The following is a 20,775-nucleotide window of genomic DNA, read 5'->3' on the forward strand; positions in this document are numbered from 1 at the left end:
ACTCTTTCAAAGGAAATTGCTCCAAACTTCCTCCACCAGGATTTGAACCTGGGACCTTGGAGTGCAAAGCTAAGCGCTACACCATGGAAAGCTCAGTTGGTTTTTCCAACTGAGCACTACCTCCCCAAGCTCCCCACACTTTGACACGGCCAAGATGCCATGGAGCGCACAACTTTGACACACCTAGAGCTCAGTTCAAAATTCCAACTGAGCTCTAGTGTCAAGCATTCAACCAAGGCTGGGACACGCACCATACTTGACACGGGCAGCACACTTGAGTGCTCAGTTGGTTTCTCCAACTGAGCTTGCCCCTGGGAGGTGAAATATTCGGCTAAAAATTGAATTAAAACTCCAACTTATTTCATTTCTTCACCAAATCAAAAGCCCATCCAAATTCCAAAATCCAAGAATAGAAAGTGTATAAATAGGATCTAGTTTGATGTAATTAGGACCTCTAGACTCTACTTTGAATTTTCCTTTTACTTTCATTCTCATTTTGAGCTTTTATTTTTGAATTTAGATCTTAGAGAATTGGGAAGGAGAATTGATCTCTCTTCTTCCTTGTTCTTGCTTGAGCACTCTTTACTTTTCTTGCTTTGGATCTTGGGTGAAGAATTGAAGAACTTTTGTTTCAATCTCACCTTGAGATCCTGTTTTAATCTTCTGCATAAATGAATTTCAGTTTCTATTTACTGCTTCATTCTTCTACTCTTCTGCAATTTACTTCTGCAATTTAATTTCCTTTATTTCTTTTGCAATTGTTCTTGTTGGATCAAGGAAGGATTTGAGATCTAGACTTGTTGTCTAGTTTCTTCCGCTCCTGAGATCTTCAACCACTTTTAAATTGCTGCAAATTAAGCATTGCTCAATTTCTGTTTTTAAATTTTCTCAAGCATTTCTACTTTTCTGTTTAGATCTATTTCAATTCAATTACTCCTCTACTCTTCTGTTTATTGCAATTTATCTTTTCTTGTTTAAATTCTACAATCCTAATTCCCAATTCCTTTTATGATTCAAGCAATTTACATTTCTTGCACTTTAAGCTTCAGTTATTTACATTTCTTGCAATCTAAGTTTCTGCAATTTACTTTACTTGTTCTTTAAGATTCAGCACTTTTACTTTCCTGTTCTTTCATTTACTGCAATTTCCCCCTCTCCCTTTATATTTCAAGCAATTTAGTTTCTGTCAAATACAAACAACTCAACCAATACTTGATTCGCTTGACTAAATCAACCACTAAACTAAAATTGCTCAATCCCTCAATCCCTGTGGGATCGACCTCACTCATGTGAGTTATTATTACTTGATGCGACCCGGCACACTTGCCGGTGAGTTTTGTGTTGGATCGTTTTCCACACATCAAGTTTTTGGCGCCGTTGCCGGGGATTGAATTAGATTGACAATGATTAAGTGAAGTGGAGATCTAGATCAAGCACTTTTTATTTTCGGTTTTCTTTAATTTTTGACTAACACACTAACTGTTTGAATTTTTGCTTAATCCAACTAACATTTCATTTCAGCAATGAATTGAAGTGTTATTACCTTTCTGGTGTTGTGTGATTCTTATGCTTTGGTTGTATGTCAGGTACAAGGAAAATTATACCCACTTTTTGTGAACAAGACGAAAGAACCCTCAGAAGATTAAGAAGAGCTGAAAGAGGGAAAAACATTGTTGGAGAAGAGGAATTAGAAGAAGAGTTCCAAGATATGGAGGAACACTTAACAAATCCACCAAATGGAACAGAAGGGACAGCCAATAACAACAATAATCCACTACAGAGAAGAGTTTTAGCTTCCTACACATGTGCAGATCCTAGACATTGTGGGAGTAGCATTCTTACCCCAAATGTTAATGCAAATAACTTTGAACTAAAGCCACAACTCATCACCTTGGTTCAAAACAATTGTTCTTATGGAGGAGGACCACTTGAAGATCCTAACCAACACTTATCCACCTTCCTGAGGATTTGTGACACTGTCAAAACCAATGGTGTACACCCTGACAGTTACAAGCTACTGCTATTTCTATTTTCTCTCAGAGACAAAGCCACTCAATGGTTGGAATCCTTCCCAAGAGACAGCATCAACAATTGGGGTGATCTAGTAACCAAGTTCCTTGCCAAGTTTTACCCACCTTAAAGAGTTATTAGATTGAAGACTGAAGTGCAAACATTCACACAAATGGATGCTGAACCCTTGTACGAAGCACGGGAACGATACAAAGCTCTAATTAGGAAGCGTCCACCAGGAATGTTCAGTGAGTGGGACAGATTGCAGAATTTCTATGAAGGCTTGACACTGAAATCTCAAGAGGCTTTGGATTATTCAACAGGAGGCTCTTTACAACTAATGAAAACGGCAGAGGAAGCCCAAAATCTCATTGATATGGTGGCCAACAATCAATATTTCTTTGCTCACCAAAGGCAATACCAACCATCACAAAGGAAAGGAGTGATGGAGTTGGAAGGAGTGGACTCAATCCTAGCTCAAAACAAAATGTTGCAGCAGCAAATTCAACAACAATTTGAGCAAATGGCCAAGAGGATTGATAGCCTCCAAGTTGCAGCAGTCAACACAAGCCAACCATCATCTACATGGGGACAAAATGAAGAAACTCAAGAGGAGCAACAACAAGAACAAGTCCAGTACATGCACAACCAAAATTCTGGGCCAAATGAAGTCTATGGTGATACTTACAACCCTTCATGGAAGAACCATCCCAACCTCAGATGGGGAGACAACCACAATCAAACTCAACAGCCATGGCAGAGAAACTCAAACCAAAATAATTGAAAAAACACAAACCAAAACAACCAACAGAATAATAGCCAAGTCACATACAGAAAATCACAAAACACCTACTCGAATTCTAACCATCATCCATCCAATAACCAAGCCTCAAGTCAAAACACTTACCCTCAACCCTCAATACCCCACAATCAACCAATCTCACAAGACTCTCAAAGGATTAACAACTTGGAGCTCTTAATGGAAAAGATGATGAAGCACCAAGAGATGACATTAAGGAACCAGGAAGCCTCCATGAAAAATATGGAAAGGCAAATTGGACAACTCTCCAAGAAAATTACCATTGAAAGGCCATCAAGCTCACTACCAAGTGACACCATTCCTAATCCAAAAGAGGAGTGCAAGGCAATACAACTAAGGAGTGGAAAGATCCTTGTGAAAAATGAAGAGGCAACCAAGAAGCCAAAGGAAAGTGATAAGAAACAAGCTGAAGAAGAGGCAACCAATGACAAGGAGGAGACAGCAAACAAGCAAACTTCAGAGCAGGCTCAAGAAAAGGAGGAACAGCCAAGAACTTCAAGAAAGGGAAAGGAAGTAATTGAAGAGCCAACCAAGGACCAAAGGCAGGGAGTGAACTTCACACCACCTTTGCCATATCCTCAAAGGTTCAACAAAGAGACTAAGGACCAACACTTCCCAAAATTTCTTGAAGTCTTTAAGAAGTTGGAGATCAATATTCCCTTAGCTGAAGCACTTGAGCAAATGCCCCTGTATGCAAAGTTCTTGAAGGAACTTATCAACAAGAAGAGGAGTTGGCAAGTTAATGAAACTGTACTGCTTACTGAGGAATGCAGAGCACTAATCCAGAAGGGACTTCCGCCCAAACTCGAGGACCCTGGGAGTTTCTTTCTACCCTGCGCCATTGGCAGTATGACCATCAACAAGGCGATGTGTGACTTAGGAGCTAGTATCAATCTAATGCCTGCCTCTCTAGTGAAAAAGCTAAGCATAAAAGAGGTGAAACCAGTATAAATGTCTCTAGAATTGGTGGATAAGTCAGTGATATGCCCTAGGAGTATGATTGAGAACCTTCTAGTCAAGGTAGACAGATTCATCTTCCCTGCAGATTTTGTGATCTTAGATTCAGATCAGGATGAGGGTGACTCCATTATACTGGGAAGACCGTTCTTGGCCACTGCTAGGGCCATCATAGACATAGAGCAAGGAGAATTAACCCTCAGGATGCATGATGAAAGTGTCACTCTGAGTGTGCTGCCAGAAACACAGATTAGTAATGGAAAGAAGGATGGTACGGAAATAGACAAAGAGAACCTGCAGTGGAAGGAGGGAATCAACAAGACAAACAACAACTGCCCTCCCAAGCAAGAGATAGATGATACAGCAGGTCAAAAAAAGAAAGAGACTGTGCAAAATAATGAAGAAGCTCAAGAGGACATTGTAGTATTGGCAACTAAGAAAAGAAATCTCAGGAGGAAGCCTGTTGTCAAAGAAGAATGGTCAACAAAAGGAGGGAAGAAAAACAAAAATAGAATCAAAAAGGGTTGGAAGAACAAAAAAATTCCAACAGATGGGCTCTCCAAAGGTGACAAAGTGCAATTAGTCTATCAACAACTGGGAGCAAGCCAATAGACTATTGATTACTATACTGTGAGCAAAATACTCTCACTAGAACATGCTGAAATAGAGCACCAAGGAACAAAGAAGAAGCTCACTATCAGAGGGGACAAGTTGAGGCACTACAGTCATCAACCACCATAAAAGAGGGGGTCAATGTCAAGCTAATGACAATAAAAGAGCGCTTCATGGGAGGCAACCCATGATTTATGATTCCTGCTTGCTTTTGAATTCAATAAAGTGTGATCACTTTTGCATGATTTTGAATTTTTCTAGACATCCTTGATAGATGCATACACTGCTTTGAAATACATGCCAGACTTCTAAGTTTGGTGTGCTTGACAGCACACAAAAGTTAACATTTCAAGCATTCTTAGATCATATGCTTAGTCACTTTGGTGAAGTATATGACCAAACATTAAGTTTGGTGTCTGCATGTGTACGAATTCTGAAAAAAAAATCAACTTTTGTTCAGAAAATCAAAATCATGCAAAGATGGATCGTGCATTGTTTTGTTTTAGAAATTTATGCTAAGAGAAAAATTGGCACTTATGGTGAAAGTATCAATTGTGACAAGTGTTTATTATAATCACTGAGCAAGAAACAAGTTTGATGTTCACCAAAATCTTGGTTCAGGGACATAATTGATCTTTCACAACTAAGGACCATAATATAACATGAAAGCATTCACCATTTGACCACCATACTTTAAATAAGTTCTGAAGCATTTCATTTTGATTTAATTAGAAAAGAAGGTTTGAGGAAAAGACAAGAGGAAGGAACGGTTATGACAAGTCAAGAGAAGGATCACATGTGCCTAGAGAGGTGTGCCAATCTTGGAAAGTAAAATCTGCATGCATGCACCATTGGACACTGAAAAAGCATGCAGCCAATAGGAAGAGAATCCTCGTCAAGCTTCAACAATACATGCAGGCCATTCATTTCATGAGTTTCTATACTATTCAACTCAATCCTCACCCTTCATTATCATAACCGAATCCACTCCTCTCTTGTGATCTTGTTGGGAAACTTGGAAACCTTGTCCATAAATAGCCTCCAACACATCATAAAGAACACTTTCATACAAGCCACTCTCACTCAAAGCACACGATTTCTTCATTTTCTTCACAACAAGACCGAACATCACTCCAAACACAACCCTACTTATCTCTTATCTACATATTCAATGGCTCCTTCAAGTTCAAGAAGAAGATCAGGAAAAGAACCAATGGTGACAGAGCCTCCATCCTATGACACAAAGAGGTTCAAATCCCAATTTCATGAAGCAAGATACAATAGACTCATGAAAACAAAGATTTTCATTCCTGAAATGGGGTTCGAACTAAGGGAGGGAGAATACCCCATTATGCGACAAATCACCAAGGAAAGAAGATGGGATCTTCTGTGCCGTCCTCTCACTGATATTAGTGCTGTGATGATAAGGGAGTTTTACGCCAATGCGGTTAAGAAGAACGAAGACAGCCCATCATACAAAAGTTATGTCAGAGGTGTTGAAGTGGACTTTAGTCCACCATCAATCACAAGAGCTCTAAAGTTGAGAACCATAACTTATGATGAGCTTAGCTATGAAGACAGACTGCGTGGTGATAATGATCCTGATGAAATATTGGAGGGGTTATGTATTAAAGGAAGAGACTGGGAAAGAGACTCACAGGGAACCCCGAGTTGTCTGAAGAGACTTGATCTCAGACCTGAGGCAAAGGGGTGGTATGAGGTAGTAAGGGGATCAATACTCCCCACTGCGAATACCTCATCAGTCATAATCAAGAGAGCTCTCCTGACATACTGCATCCTACATGGTGGGGAAATCGACCTTGCCCAACTCATAGCAGATAGTATCCAGGAGATGGCTGAAGACACAAACAAATCGGGTAGGCTTGGGCACCCAAGCACGATCCTGAGATTGTGTAACAAAGCTGGAGTGCTCTTCGAGGATGAAGATACAAAGAATGTGAAAGGAACCAGAGGAATTATAAAGAGAAAAATGGAAGGCCTTAATGAAGAGGAAGAGGAAGATCAAGAAGAAGAAAGAACTCACAGAAGAAGAAGGTCACACAGGAGGGACGAACAAGCTCAGAGTATCATAGATATGAGTCAATTGCAGGAAGTTTTTGATGAAATATCACAACAGAATGTGAGAGTACAAGAGCAGTATTCAAGGCAACAGGAACTCTATCTGCAACAATAAGAGCAATATCTAGAGCACCGGGAATAATATTCGAAGGACGGGGAGCAAAATGAAGCTTGGCAACACAGAATGGAGGAAAGATTGGAGAGCTGGTAGCAACAATCAATGGCCCAACAACAAGAATTCCAAGCCAATATTCTTGAAGGGCAGAAGGAACAAACAGCAAATCTTAAGGAATCATATGACAAAATGTTCCTAACTCATGCCAAGTATGGGGAATATACTCACAACCTGTACCAGTGGAAGAATATTCATCACACCATTGGAGAGGTTAGACATGTGTAACAATCAGATTGTAATGAGGATGTACAAGCAAGGTTGGAGTATTTAACCCGCTGCATGCCAGTACTAAATCCACAAATCAAATCATTTGATCAATGCCAAGAACTTAGAGACCGCCAGGCAGCAAAGTCTCAGCTTAATACCCAGGTAGCATTCCAAAGATTAGAGGCAGTTGGGCTCTCAGGTCTCACAGATCCTGTTTGGGAAAGAAGATGTCCTCGTGAAGAAGCTCAAGATTATACACAGACGAGGAAGAAGAGGAAGGGAGAATCCAGCAAATCCAAAAGAATGGAAATGCCTGACAAATAGAAGTGGTGAAGCTCCTTTTCTTACTTTTACTTAAATAAGGAAGATGCATGTCTGAAACATGACATGCCTCCAATTGCTTCATGTTTTACTATTTCTTTTGTTTACATTAGTAGTTAGTTAAGAATAAAATATCTGCATAATAAATGTCATCACTCATAAGCTTGAACACTTTGTCTTGTCTCCCTTGCTGTTTGAATAAAAGAAAGATGTTTGATTTAGAAAAGTAATTGTTCAATGTTGCAAAAGTTAGAATGAAAGTTAGTGGTGGTGTGTGTTTGATTCAACTATTAGCTCATGGAATAAATGTTGCAGAATGACTTATTTCTTGAAGCTTAAGCTAGTTTGCTGCTATGATCCTTCAATTAATGAAAGCCCCTTGAAAATAAACCAAAACAGAAAGAAAAAGAAAGAAGAAAAACCAAAAGTTGGCAAAGGAACAAACAATAAGGCTAGACACCAATAGCTTGGACCCTAGGACATATGCCTGTGGTGTTTATGTACTAGGATATGCTTGGACAAGTAGGTTCTAAGGAGTATTTTAAAACTTGGCAACTTAGATCAACTGATTTGGGATTGCCAACTGAAAGTCCACAATAAAGAGCAACCTAGCTACAAAACATTTAGTGATCCAAAAAGATGCTGGGCATCAATGATCCTAGGAAGAAAAAGGTGAGCCATGTGTCTGTGGTGAAAAAAAAAATTTTGAGTGAAAATAAGCCAAAGGCCACTGCAACATTTGCCACCAAGCCTTTAATAAGTAATAAGCTCTGAAATGCAAAAGAAAGAAGAAAAAGCTTACAAGGGAAATAAGCAAAAAGACAAGGAATCATAGCAGCAACCTTGGTAAACCCTTAAGGAAACATTGTTTGTTTTGACAGCAAGTAATAAATGAGCTATTTTTGATCTGCATAAAACCCCATAAACCAAATTCAACTATTTGCCTAATAAGGACATGCGTACTTATCTATTTTATTCTATCTTCTCTTATGTTTAAGTGCTTGCTTGGGGACAAGCAAGTTTTAAGTTTGGTGTTGTGATGACAAGTCATCTTAGCCTAGTTTCACTAGCCTTTTTCTTTGTTTTTATTAGGTTTTATGCACTTTCTTGCATTCTAAGTAAGTAATTTGGAATAAAAATGTATGACTTCTTTGAATCAATCAACCACCATGTAATTGATGTTAAATCATGAGGTTTAAGCTAAATTTAATTGAATTTTAATGATTTATAAACCTTGTAAATTTGGTGATACTTTGATTGGTTGATTTGATTACTTGTAGGTGAAGAAAGAAGAAAATAAGAAAAGCGTGGCATAAGGAACGTTCCAAAGGAAGCAAAAAGCATGCCCCAAAGGAAGAAAAAGCGTGGCAACGTTAAGGGAGAAGGAAAGCTAAGTTTGGGAAATGAACTAAGCTTCACAAGGAATGAAAGGAGAAGGCAAGGTACATAGCTAAGTTCAAAGAGTTAACTGAGCACTAAAGAAAGCAAGGAAATGGCATGAAGCTCAGTTCACTAAGTGAACTTTATCGGGGACCTCTCAAAATTAATTCAAGATGAAATTCCAAGGGATGAAGCCACCAAGATTTGAACCAAGGACCAAGGGGAGGCAAGGAACGTTCCTCACAAAAGAAAATCATGAAGAATTAACCAAAATGCCTCCTCTAGCATTCGAACTTGGGAATCCTTTGAAACATAAGGGAGGAGCGCCACTCAGCTTGCAAGGAAAATGAACTAACATGCTTGGGCCAAGTTTCGAACTTGGGAACTCTTTGAGAAGCAAGGGAGGAGCGTCCAACCCTTCCAAGAAAAATAGCCTCCACTTGCTCCCTCTAGGATTCGAACTTGGGAATTCTTGGAGACATAAGGAAGGAGCACCCACTCTTCCAAAGGAAATTGCTCCAAACTTCCTCCACCAGGATTTGAACCTGGGACCTTGGAGTGCAAAGCTAAGCGCTACACCATGGAAAGCTCAGTTGGTTTTTCCAACTGAGCACTACCTCCCCAAGCTCCCCACACTTTGACACGACCAAGCAACAAATTGGCGCAACAAGGAGCAAGCATGAGCGCGCACTTGACACGGCCAAGATGCCATGGAGTGCACAACTTTGACACACCTAGAGCTCAGTTCAAAATTCCAACTGAGCTCTAGTGTCAAGCATTCAACCAAGGCTGGGACACGCACCATACTTGACACGGGCAGCACACTTGAGTGCTCAGTTAGTTTTTCCAACTGAGCTTGCCCCTGGGAGGTGAAATATTGGGCTAAAAATTGAATTAAAACTCCAACTTATTTCATTTCTTCACCAAATCAAAAGCTCATCCAAATTCCAAAATCCAAGAATAGAAAGTGTATAAATAGGATCTAGTTTGATGTAATTAGGACCTCTAGACTCTACTTTGAATTTTCCTTTTACTTTCATTCTCATTTTGAGCTTTTATTTTTGAGTTTAGATCTTAGAGAATTGGGAAGGAGAATTGATCTCTCTTCTTCCTTGTTCTTGCTTGAGCACTCTTTACTTTTCTTGCTTTGGATCTTGGGTGAAGAATTGAAGAACTTCTGTTTCAATCTCACCTTGAGATCCTGTTTTAATCTTCTGCATAATTGAATTTCAGTTTCTATTTACTGCTTCATTCTTCTACTCTTATGCAATTTACTTCTGCAATTTAATTTCCTTTATTTCTTTTGCAATTTTTCTTGTTGGATCAAGGAAGGATTTGAGATCTAGACTTGTTATCTAGTCTCTTCCACTCCTGAGATCTTCAACCACTTTTAAATTGTTGCAAATTAAGCATTGCTCACTTTCTGTTTTTAAATTTTGTCAAGCATTTCTACTTTTTTGTTTAGATCTATTTCAATTCAATTACTCCTCTACTCATCTGTTTATTGCAATTTATCTTTTCTTGTTTAAATTCTGTGATGAGCGGATAATTTATACGCTTTTTTGGCATTGTTTTTAGTATGTTTTTAGTAGGATCTAGTTACTTTTAGGGATGTTTTCATTAGTTTTTATGATAAATTCACATTTCTGGACTTTACTATGAGTTTGTGTGTTTTTCTATGATTTCAGATATTTTCTGGCTGAAATTAAAGGACTTGAGCAAAAATCAGATTCAGAGGTTGAAGAAGGACTGCTGATGCTGTTGGATTCTGACCTCCCTGCTCTCAAAGTGGATTTTCTGGAGCTACAGAACTCGAAATGGCTCGCTTTTAATTGCGTTGGAAAGTAGACATCCAGGGCTTTCCAGAAATGTATAATAGTCCATACTTTGCCCAAGTTTAGACGACGCAAACTGGCGTTCAACGCCAGCTCTCTGCCCAATTCTGGCGTCCAGCGCCAGAAACAAGTTGCAAAGTGGAGTTCAACGCCCAAAATGGCACAAAAGGTGGCGTTCAACTCCAAGAAGGACCTCTACACGTGCAACACTCAAGCTCAGCCCAAGAACACACCAAGTGGGCCCCGGAAGTGGATTTATGCATCAATTACTTACTTCTGTAAAACCTAGTAGCTAGTTTATTATAAATAGGACCTTTTACTATTGTATTAGATATCATTTGATCATCCTGGATTGTATTTTGATCCTGTGATCTTGTTTTGGGGGCTGGCCATTCGGCCATGCCTGGACCTTCACTTATGTATTTTCAACGGTAGAGCTTCTACATTCCATAGATTAAGGTGTGGAGCTCTGCTGTTCCTCAAAGATTAATGCAAAGTACTACTGTTTTCTATTCAATTCAACTTATTCCACTTCTAAGATATTCATTCGCACTTCAACCTGAATGTGATGAAAGTGACAATCATCATCATTCCCTATGAACGCGTGCCTGACAACCACTCCCGTTCTACCTTCGATTGAACGAGTTCTCTTAGATTACTAATACAGGGGACCGAGTCCGAGATATTGGGATCTTCGTGGTATAAGCTAGATTGATGGCGGCATTCATGAGAATCCAGAAAGTCTAAACCTTGTCCGTGGTATTCCGAGTAGGATTCTGGGATTGAATGACTGTGATGAGCTTCAAACTCGCGAGTGCTGGGCGTAGTGACAGACGCAAAAGGATAGTAAATCCTATTCCAGTATGATCGAGAACCTCCAGATGATTAGCCATGCAGTGACAGCGCATCGGACTATTTTCACAGGGAGGAATAGGATGCAACCAACGACAAAGGTGATGCCTCCAGACGATTAGCCGTGCTGTGACAGAGCATTTGGATCATTTTCCCGAGAGAGATCAAAAGTAGCCATTGGCACCGGTGACATCCTTACATAAAGCTAGCCATAGAAAGGAGTAAGATTGATTGGATGAAGATAGCAGGAAAGCAGAGGTTCAGAGGAACGAAAGCATCTCTACACGCTTATCTGAAATTCTAACCAATGAATTACATAAGTATTTCTATCCTTATTTTAGTATTATTTTCGAAAACCCCATTACTATTTTATATCTTCCTGACTGAGATTTACAAGGTGACTATAGCTTGCTTCATACCAACAATCTCCGTGGGATTCGACCCTTACTCACGTAAGGTATTACTTGGATGACCCAGTGCACTTGCTGGTTAGTTGTGCGAAGTTATGAACCATGGTATTGGCATCATGTTTTTGGGGCCACTGCCAGGAAAAGAAAGAGCAATGAATTTTAAATAATCAAAGTGTAATCACAATTTTGTCCACCAAGTTTTTGGCGCCGTTACCGGGGATTGTTCGAGTTTGGACAACTGACGGTTCATCTTGTTGCTCAGATTAGGTAATTTTCTTTTTGTTTTATTTTCAAAAAAATTTTCAAAAATCTTTCAAAAATTTTCCTTTTGTTTTCGAAAAAAAAAATTTTTAAATAAAAATGTTTTCAAAAATATATTTTTCTTCAGAATTTTTAAGAATGAATTCTAGTGTTTCATGAAGCATGTTGAAGCCTGGCTGGCTGTAAAGCCATGTCTCAATTCTTTTGGACTCAGATTTCACTTATACTCAAGAGAAGAGCTTCTTTATCTTTCTTAGCCAATTGGCTGTTGAATGTAGGAAATGTCAGGCGTGTCATGTCTGAGTTACATGCTAGAACTTGGCTGGCTATTAAGCCATGCCTGACCCTTTGATTGGAGCTTTAGTTTAAAGAGCATAAGATTCCTGGAATTCATATTAAAATTTTTGGAATCCTTATTTTTATTTTTCAAATAATTTTCGAAAAAATACAAAAAAAAATTAGAAAATCATAAAAAAATCAAAAATATTTTTGTTTCTTGTTTGAGTCTTGAGTCATGTTATAAGTTTGGTGTCAATTGCATGTTCATCTTGCATTTTTCGAAAAAATTCATGCATTCATAGTGTTCTTCATGATCTTCAAGTTGTTCTTGGTAAGTCTTCTTGTTTGATCTTTGCATTTGCATGTTTTGTGTCTTTTCTTGTTTTTCATATGCATTCTTGAATTCTTAGTGCCTAAGCATCAAAGATTTCTAAGTTTGGTGTCTTGCATGTTTTCTTTGCATTAAAAATTTTCTCAAAAATGTGTTCTTGATGTTCATCATGATCTTCATAGTGTTCTTGGTGTTCATCTTGACATTCATAGCATTCTTGCATGCATTCATTGTTTTGATCCATAACTTTCATACATTGCATCATTTTTCTTGTTTTTCTCTCTCATCATAAAAATTCAAAAATAAAAAAAATATCTTTACCTTTTTCTCTCTTAAAATTTCGAAAATAAGATTTGACTTTTTAAAAAATTTTTAAAATCCAGTTGTTTTTATGAGTCAAATCAAATTTTCAATTTAAAAACCTTATCTCTTTCAAAATCTTTTTCAAAAATCAAATCTTTTTCAAAAACTAATTTCAATCATATCTTTTCAAAAATATCTTCTTATCTTATCATTTTCAAAAATTTGATTTCAAAATATCTTTTCTAACTTCCTAACTTCTTATCTTTTCAAAAATTTGTTTCAACTAACCAACTAACTTTTTGTTTGTTTCTTATCTTTTTCAAAACTACCTAACTAACTCTCTCTCTCTAATTTTCGAAAATATCTTCCCCCTTTTTCAAAATTTCTTTTTAATTAACTAACTATTTTAATTTTTAATTTTAATTTTTAATTTTAATTTTCGAAAAATTACTAACCTTTTTCAAAAAAAAAACTATTTTCAAAAATCACTAACTCTTTTTCAAAAATTATTTTCGAAAATTCTCCCTCTCCCATCTTACTCTATTCATTTATTTATCTACTAACAATAAGGAACCTCTTTACTGTGACATAGAGGATTCCTCTTCTTTTCTTGTTCTCTTCTCTTTCTTATGAGCAGGAACAAGGAAAAAGGTATTCTTGTTGAAGCTGATCCAGAACCTGAAAGGACTCTGAAGAGGAAACTAAGAGAAGCTAAATTACAACAATCTAGAGACAACCTTATTGAAAATTTCGAACAAGTAAAGGAGATGGCAGCCGAACCCAACAACAACAATGCAAGGAGAATGCTTGGTGACTTTACTGCACCTAATTCCAATTTACATAGAAGAAGCATCTCCATTCCTACCATTGGAGCAAACAATTTTGAGCTGAAACCTCAGCTAGTTTCTCTGATGCAGCAGAACTGCAAATTTCATGGACTTCCATCTGAAGATCCTTTTCAGTTCTTAACTGAATTCTTGCAGATTTGTGATACTGTTAAGACTAATGGAGTAAATCCTGAAGTCTACAGGCTCATGCTTTTCCCTTTTGCTGTAAGAGACAGAGCTAGAGTTTGGTTGGACTCTCAACCCAAAGATAACCTGAACTCTTGGGATAAGCTGGTCACGGCTTTCTTGGCCAAGTTCTTTCCTCCTCAAAAGCTGAGCAAGCTTAGAGTGGATGTTCAAACCTTCAGACAGAAAGAAGGTGAATCCCTCTATGAAGCTTGGGAAAGATACAAGCAGCTGACCAAAAAGTGTCCTTTTGACATGCTTTCAGATTGGACCATCCTGGATATATTCTATGATGGTCTCTCTGAATTAGCTAAGATGTCATTGGATACTTCTGCAGGTGGATCCATTCACCTAAAGAAAACGCCTGCAGAAGCTCAAGAACTCATTGACATGGTTGCTAATACCCAGTTCATGTACACTTCTGAGAGGAATCCTGTGAGTAATGGGACGCCTATGAAGAAGGGAGTTCTTGAAATTGATACTCTGAATGCCATATTGGCTCAGAATAAAATATTGACTCAGCAAGTCAATATGATTTCCCAAAGTCTGAATGGAATGCAAGCTACATCCAACAGTACTCAAGAGGCATCTTCTGAAGAAGAAGCTTATGATCCTGAGAACCCTGCAATAGCAGAGGTGAATTACTTAGGTGAACCTTATGGAAACACCTATAACTCATCATGGAGAAATCATCCAAATTTCTCATGGAAGGATCAAAAGCCTCAACAAGTCAATAATGGTGGAAGAAACAGGTTTAGCAATAGCAAGCCTTTTCCATCATCCACTCAGCAACAGACAGAGAATTCTGAGCAGAATCCATCTAGCTTAGCAAACTTAGTCTCTGATCTATCTAAGGCCACTGTGAGTTTCATGAATGAAACAAGGTCTTCCATTAGAAATTTAGAAGCACAAGTGGGCCAGCTGAGTAAAAGGATCACAGAAATCCCTCCTAGTACTCTCCCAAGCAATACAGAAGAGAATCCAAAAGGAGAGTGCAAGGCCATTGACATAACCAAAATGGCCGACCCAAAGAGGGAGAGGAGGACATGAATCCCAAGGGGGAAGACCTCTTGGGACGTCCAGTGATCAATAAGGAGTTTTCCTCTGAGGAACCAAAGGACTCTGAGGCTCATCTAGAGACCATAGAGATTCCATTGAACCTCCTTATGCCATTCATGAGCTCTGATGAGTATTCCTCTTCTGAAGAGAATGAGGATGTCACTGAAGAGCAAGCTGCCAAGTTCCTTGGTGCAATAATAAAGCTAAATGCCAAATTATTTGGTATTGACACTTGAGAAGATGAACCTCCCTTGTTCACCAATGAACTAAGTGATCTGGATCAACTGACATTGCCTCAGAAGAGACAGGATCCTGGAAAGTTCATAATACCTTGTACCATAGGCACCATGATCTTTAAGGCTCTGTGTGACCTTGGTTCAGGAATAAACCTCATGCCCCTCTCTGTAATAGAGAAACTGGGAATCTATGGGGTGCAAGCTGCTAAAATCTCATTAGAGATGGCAGACAATTCAAGAAAACAAGCTTATGGACAAGTAGAGGACGTGTTAGTAAAGGTTGAAGGCCTTTACATCCCTGCTGATTTTATAGTCCTGGATACTGGAAAGGAAGAGGATGAATCCATCATCCTAGGAAGACCTTTCCTAGCCACAGCAAGAGCTGTGATTGATGTGGATAGAGGAGAATTGATCCTTCAATTAAATAAGGACAAACTTGTGTTTACAACTCAAGGATCTCTCTCTGCATCCATGGAGAGGAAGCAGAAAAAGCTTCTCTCAAAGCAGAGTCAACCAAAGCCGCCACAGTCAAACTCTAAGTTTGGTGTTGGGAGGCCACAACCAAACTCTAAGTTTGGTGTTGAACTCCCATATCCAAACTCTAAGTTTGGTATTGGAGAGTCTCAACAAAGCTCTGCACATCTGTGAGGCTCCATGAGAGCCCACTGTCAAGCTATTGACATTAAAGAAGCGCTTGTTGGGAGGCAACCCAATTTTTATTTAATTTCTATTTTTATTGTTTTTCATGTTTTATTAGGTTCATGATCATGTGGAGTCACAAAATAAATATAAAATTTAGAAACAGAATAAAAAACAGCGGAAGAAAAATCACACCCTGGAGGAAGCACCTGTCTGGCGTTCAACGCCAGAACAGAGCATGGTTCTGGCGCTGAACGCCCAAAATGGGCAGTATCTGGGCGCTGAACACCCAAAATGGGCAGCATCTGGGCGCTGAACGCCAGAATTGCACCCTGGAGAAGAGCTGGCGCTGAACGCCCAGAACAAGCATGGTTCTGGCGTTCAACGCCAGAAATGGGCAACAAATGGGCGTTAAACGCCCAAAATGGGCACCAACCTGGCGCTGAACGCCCAGAGTTATGTGCAAGGGCATTTTACATGCCTAATTTGGTGAAAGGTTGTAATTCCTTGAACACCTCAGGATCTATGGACCCCACAGGATCATCTCAGGATCTGTGGACCCCACAGGATTATCTCAGGATCTGTGAATCTCACAGGATCCCCACCCACCTCACCCTCTCTCTCTCCATTCATGGTCATCCCTTCTGTTTCCCATTCACCACTCACATCCATACACACATCCCTCTATCTCCTCCATATCTTCTTCTTCTTCATCTATTCTTTCTTCTCTTGCTCGAGGGCGAGCAATTTTCTAAGTTTGGTGTGGTAAAAGCATAAGCTTTTTGTTTTTCCATTACCATTAATGGCACCTAAGGCCAGAGAAACCTCAAGAAAGAGGAAAGGGAAGACAAATGCTTCCACCTCTGAGCCATGGGAGATGGAAAGATTCATCTCACACAAAACTATTTAAGAGGCAAAAAGCTATAAGTCCCGCTCATTTGATTGGAGCTATGTTTCATTGATAGTTTGGAATTTATAGTATATTCTCTTCTTTTTATACTACTTGATTTTCAGTTGCTTGGGGACAAGCAACAATTTAAGTTTAGTGTTGTGATGAGCGGATAATTTATACGCTTTTTGGCATTGTTTTTAGTATGTTTTTAGTAGGATCTAGTTACTTTTAGGGATGTTTTCATTAGTTTTTACGATAAATTCACATTTCTGGACTTTACTATGAGTTTGTGTGTTTTTCTGTGATTTCAGGTATTTTCTGGCTGAAATTGAGGGACTTGAGCAAAAATCAGATTCAGAGGTTGAAGAAGGACTGCTGATGCTGTTGGATTCTGACCTCCCTGCACTCAAAGTGGATTTTCTGGAGCTACAGAGCTCGAAAAGGCGCGCTTCCAATTTCGTTGGAAAGTAGACATCCAGGGCTTTCCAGCAATGTATAATAGTCCATACTTTGCCCACGTTTAGACGACACAAACTGGCGTTCAACGCCAGCTCTCTGTCCAATTCTGGCGTCCAGCGCCAGAAACAAGTTGCAAAGTGGAGTTCAACGCCCAAAATGGCACAAAAGGTGGCGTTCAACTCCAAGAAGGACCTCTACATGGGCAACACTCAAGCTCAGCCCAAGCACACACCAAGTGGGCCCCGGAAGTGGATTTATGCATCAATTACTTACTTCTGTAAACCCTAGTAGCTAGTTTATTATAAATAGGACCTTTTACTATTGTATTAGATATCTTTTGATCATCCTGGATTGTATTTTGATCCTGTGATCTCGTTTTGGGGGCTGGCCATTCGGCCATGCCTGGACCTTCACTTATGTATTTTCAACGGTAGAGCTTCTACACTCCATAGATTAAGGTGTGGAGCTCTGCTGTTCCTCAAAGATTAATGCAAAGTACTACTGTTTTCTATTCAATTCAACTTATTCCACTTCTAAGATATTCATTCGCACTTCAACCTGAATGTGATGAATGTGACAATCATCATCATTCCCTATGAACGCGTACCTGACAACCACTCCCGTTCTACCTTCGATTGAACGAGTATCTCTTAGATTACTAATACAGGGGACCGAGTCCGAGATATTGGGATCTTCGTGGTATAAGCTAGATTGATGGCGGCATTCATGAGAATTCGGAAAGTCTAAACCTTGTTCATGGTATTTCGAGTAGGATTCTGGGATTGAATGACTGTGACGAGAAGTATTTCTATCCTTATTTTAGTATTATTTTCGAAAACCCCATTACTATTTTATATCTTCCTGACTGAGATTTACAAGGTGACTATAGCTTGCTTCATACCAACAATCTCCGTGGGATTCGACCCTTACTCACGTAAGGTATTACTTGGACGACCTAGTGCACTTGCTGTTTAGTTGTGCGAAGTTGTGAACCATGGTATTGGCATCATGTTTTTGGCGCCACTGCCAGGAAAAGAAAGAGCAATGAATTTTACATAATCAAAGTGTAATCACAATTTCGTCCACCATTCTGCAATCCCAATTCCCAATTCCTTTTATGATTCAAGCAATTTACATTTCTTGCACTTTAAGCTTCAGTTATTTACATTTCTTACAATCTAAGTTTCTGCAATTTACTCTACTTGTTCTTTAAGATTCAGCACTTTTACTTTCCTGTTCTTTCATTTACTGCAATTTCCCCCTCTCCCTTTACATTTCAAGCAATTTAGTTTCTATCAAATACAAACAACTCAACCAATACTTGATTCGCTTGACTAAATCAACCACTAAACTAAAATTGCTCAATCCCTCAATCCCTGTGGGATCGAACTCACTCATGTGAGTTATTATTACTTGATGCGACCCGGTACACTTGCCGGTGAGTTTTGTGTTGGATCGTTTTCCACACATCACCTCTCTCCCTCTCTTCCATTTTTCTTCTTCTTCTCCTTTTTTCTTTCTTTTTTTGCTCGGGGACGAGCAAACATTTTAAGTTTGGTCCGGTAAAAGCATTGCTTTTTGTTTTTCCATAACTATTAATGGCACCTAAGGCCAGAGAAACCTCAAGAAAGAGGAAAGGGAAGGCAATTGCTTCCACCTCTGAGTCATGGGAGATGGAGAGATTCATCTCAAAAGTCCATCAAGACCACTTCTATGAAGTTATGGCCAAGAAGAAAGTGATCCCTGAGGTTCCTTTTAAGCTCAAAAAGAATGAGTATCCGGAGATCCGACATGAGATCCGAAGAAGAGGTTGGGAAGTTCTCACCAACCCTATTCAACAAATCGGGATCTTAATGGTTCAAGGGTTCTATGAAAACGCATGGATCACTAGGAACCATGATCAAAGTGTGAACCTGAATCCAAAGAATTGGCTTACCATGGTTTGGCGGAAATACTTAGATTTCAGTCCGGAAAATGTAAGGTTGGCGTTCAACTTACCAATGATGCAAGAAAACGCACGCCCCTATACTAGAAGGGTCAACTTTGATCAAAGGTTGGACCAAGTCCTCATGGACATATGTGTAGAAGGAGCTCAATAGAAAGTTGACTCAAGAGGCAAGCCAGTTCAATTAAGAAGACCGGACCTTAACCCTGTAGCTAGATGATGGTTGGAGTTTTGTTCAACGCTCAATTATTCTTACTTGCAACCGGTCTGAAGTTACTATAGACCGGCCCATCATGATCCATAGTATCATGAATGGGGAGGAAGTGGAAGTTCATGAAATTATACCTCAAAAACTCTACAAGGTGATGTACTTTCCTCAGGGGATGTACTTTCCTCCACAAAATTATTGGAAGCAAATCAACACCTCCCTAGGAGAATTAAGCTCCAACATGGGACAACTAAGGATGGAGCACCAAGAGCACTCCATCATTCTCCATGAGATTAGAGAAGATCAAAGAGCTATGAGGGAGGAGCAACAAAGGCAAGGAAGAGACATAAAGGAGCTCAAGAGCACCATTGGTTCTTCAAGAAAAGGAAGACGCCACCCTCACTAAGGTGGACTTGTTCCTTAATCTCCTTGTTCTTATTTTTCTGTGTTTCGTTTACTATGCTTTATGTTTTATTTATGTTTGTGTCTTCACTATATGATCATTGGTGTTTAAGTGTCTATGTCTTAAAGCTATGAATGTCCTATGAATCCATCACCTATCTTAAATGAAAAGTGTTTTTAATCACAAAAGAACAAGAAGTACATGAATTTCGAATTCATCCTTGAAATTAGTTTAATTATTTTGATGTGGTGACAATACTTTTTGTTTTCTAAATGAATGCTTGAACAGTGCATATGTCTTTTGATATTGTTGTTTATGAATGTTAAATATATTGGCTCTTGAAAGAATGATAAAAAGGAGAAATGTTATTTGATAATCTGAAAAGTCATAAAAATGATTCTTGAAGCAAGAAAAAGCAGTGAAGAACAAAGCTTGCAGAAAAAAATAAATGCGAAAAAAAAAATAATAAAAGAAAGAAAAAGAAAAAGCAAGCAGAAAAAGCCAAGAGCTCTTTAAACCAAAAGGCAAGAGCAAAAAGCCAATAGCCCTTAAAACCAAAAGACAAGGGTAAAAAGGATCCAAGGCTTTGAGCATCAGTGGATAGGAGGGCCTAAAAGAATAACATCCTGGCCTAAGCAGCTAAACCAAGTTGTCCCTAACCATGTGCTTGTGGCGTGAAGGTGTCAAGTGAAAACTTGAGACTGAGCGGTTGATAAACCCATATTTCATGAGTTCTTTTGTGCTTAATTAGAGTGATTTATTCAACTCTTCACCTACTTATTCACATTAATTACATGGTTTTACCTTCCCTTCCTTATTATGTCATATTGTGAAAAACATGTTTCCTAAGCTTTAAAAATTAATTATTTTAATTACCTTTATTTCCATTCGATTCCGTGATTAGTGTGTTGAGTAGTTTCAGATTTTCTAAGGCATAATGACTTAAAGGATGGAAAAGGAAACATACAAAAATGGAAGGAGAAAGCAAACGGAGCTTTGAAGGAAACTGGTATTCACGCGATCGCATGGATGACGCAATCGCGTGCCAAGCACGAATTAGCAGCGACGCGGCCGCATGACTGACGCGAC

This window comes from Arachis ipaensis, chromosome B05, assembly GCF_000816755.2.
Source record: "Arachis ipaensis cultivar K30076 chromosome B05, Araip1.1, whole genome shotgun sequence".
In the NCBI taxonomy this organism is placed as follows: domain Eukaryota; kingdom Viridiplantae; phylum Streptophyta; class Magnoliopsida; order Fabales; family Fabaceae; genus Arachis; species Arachis ipaensis.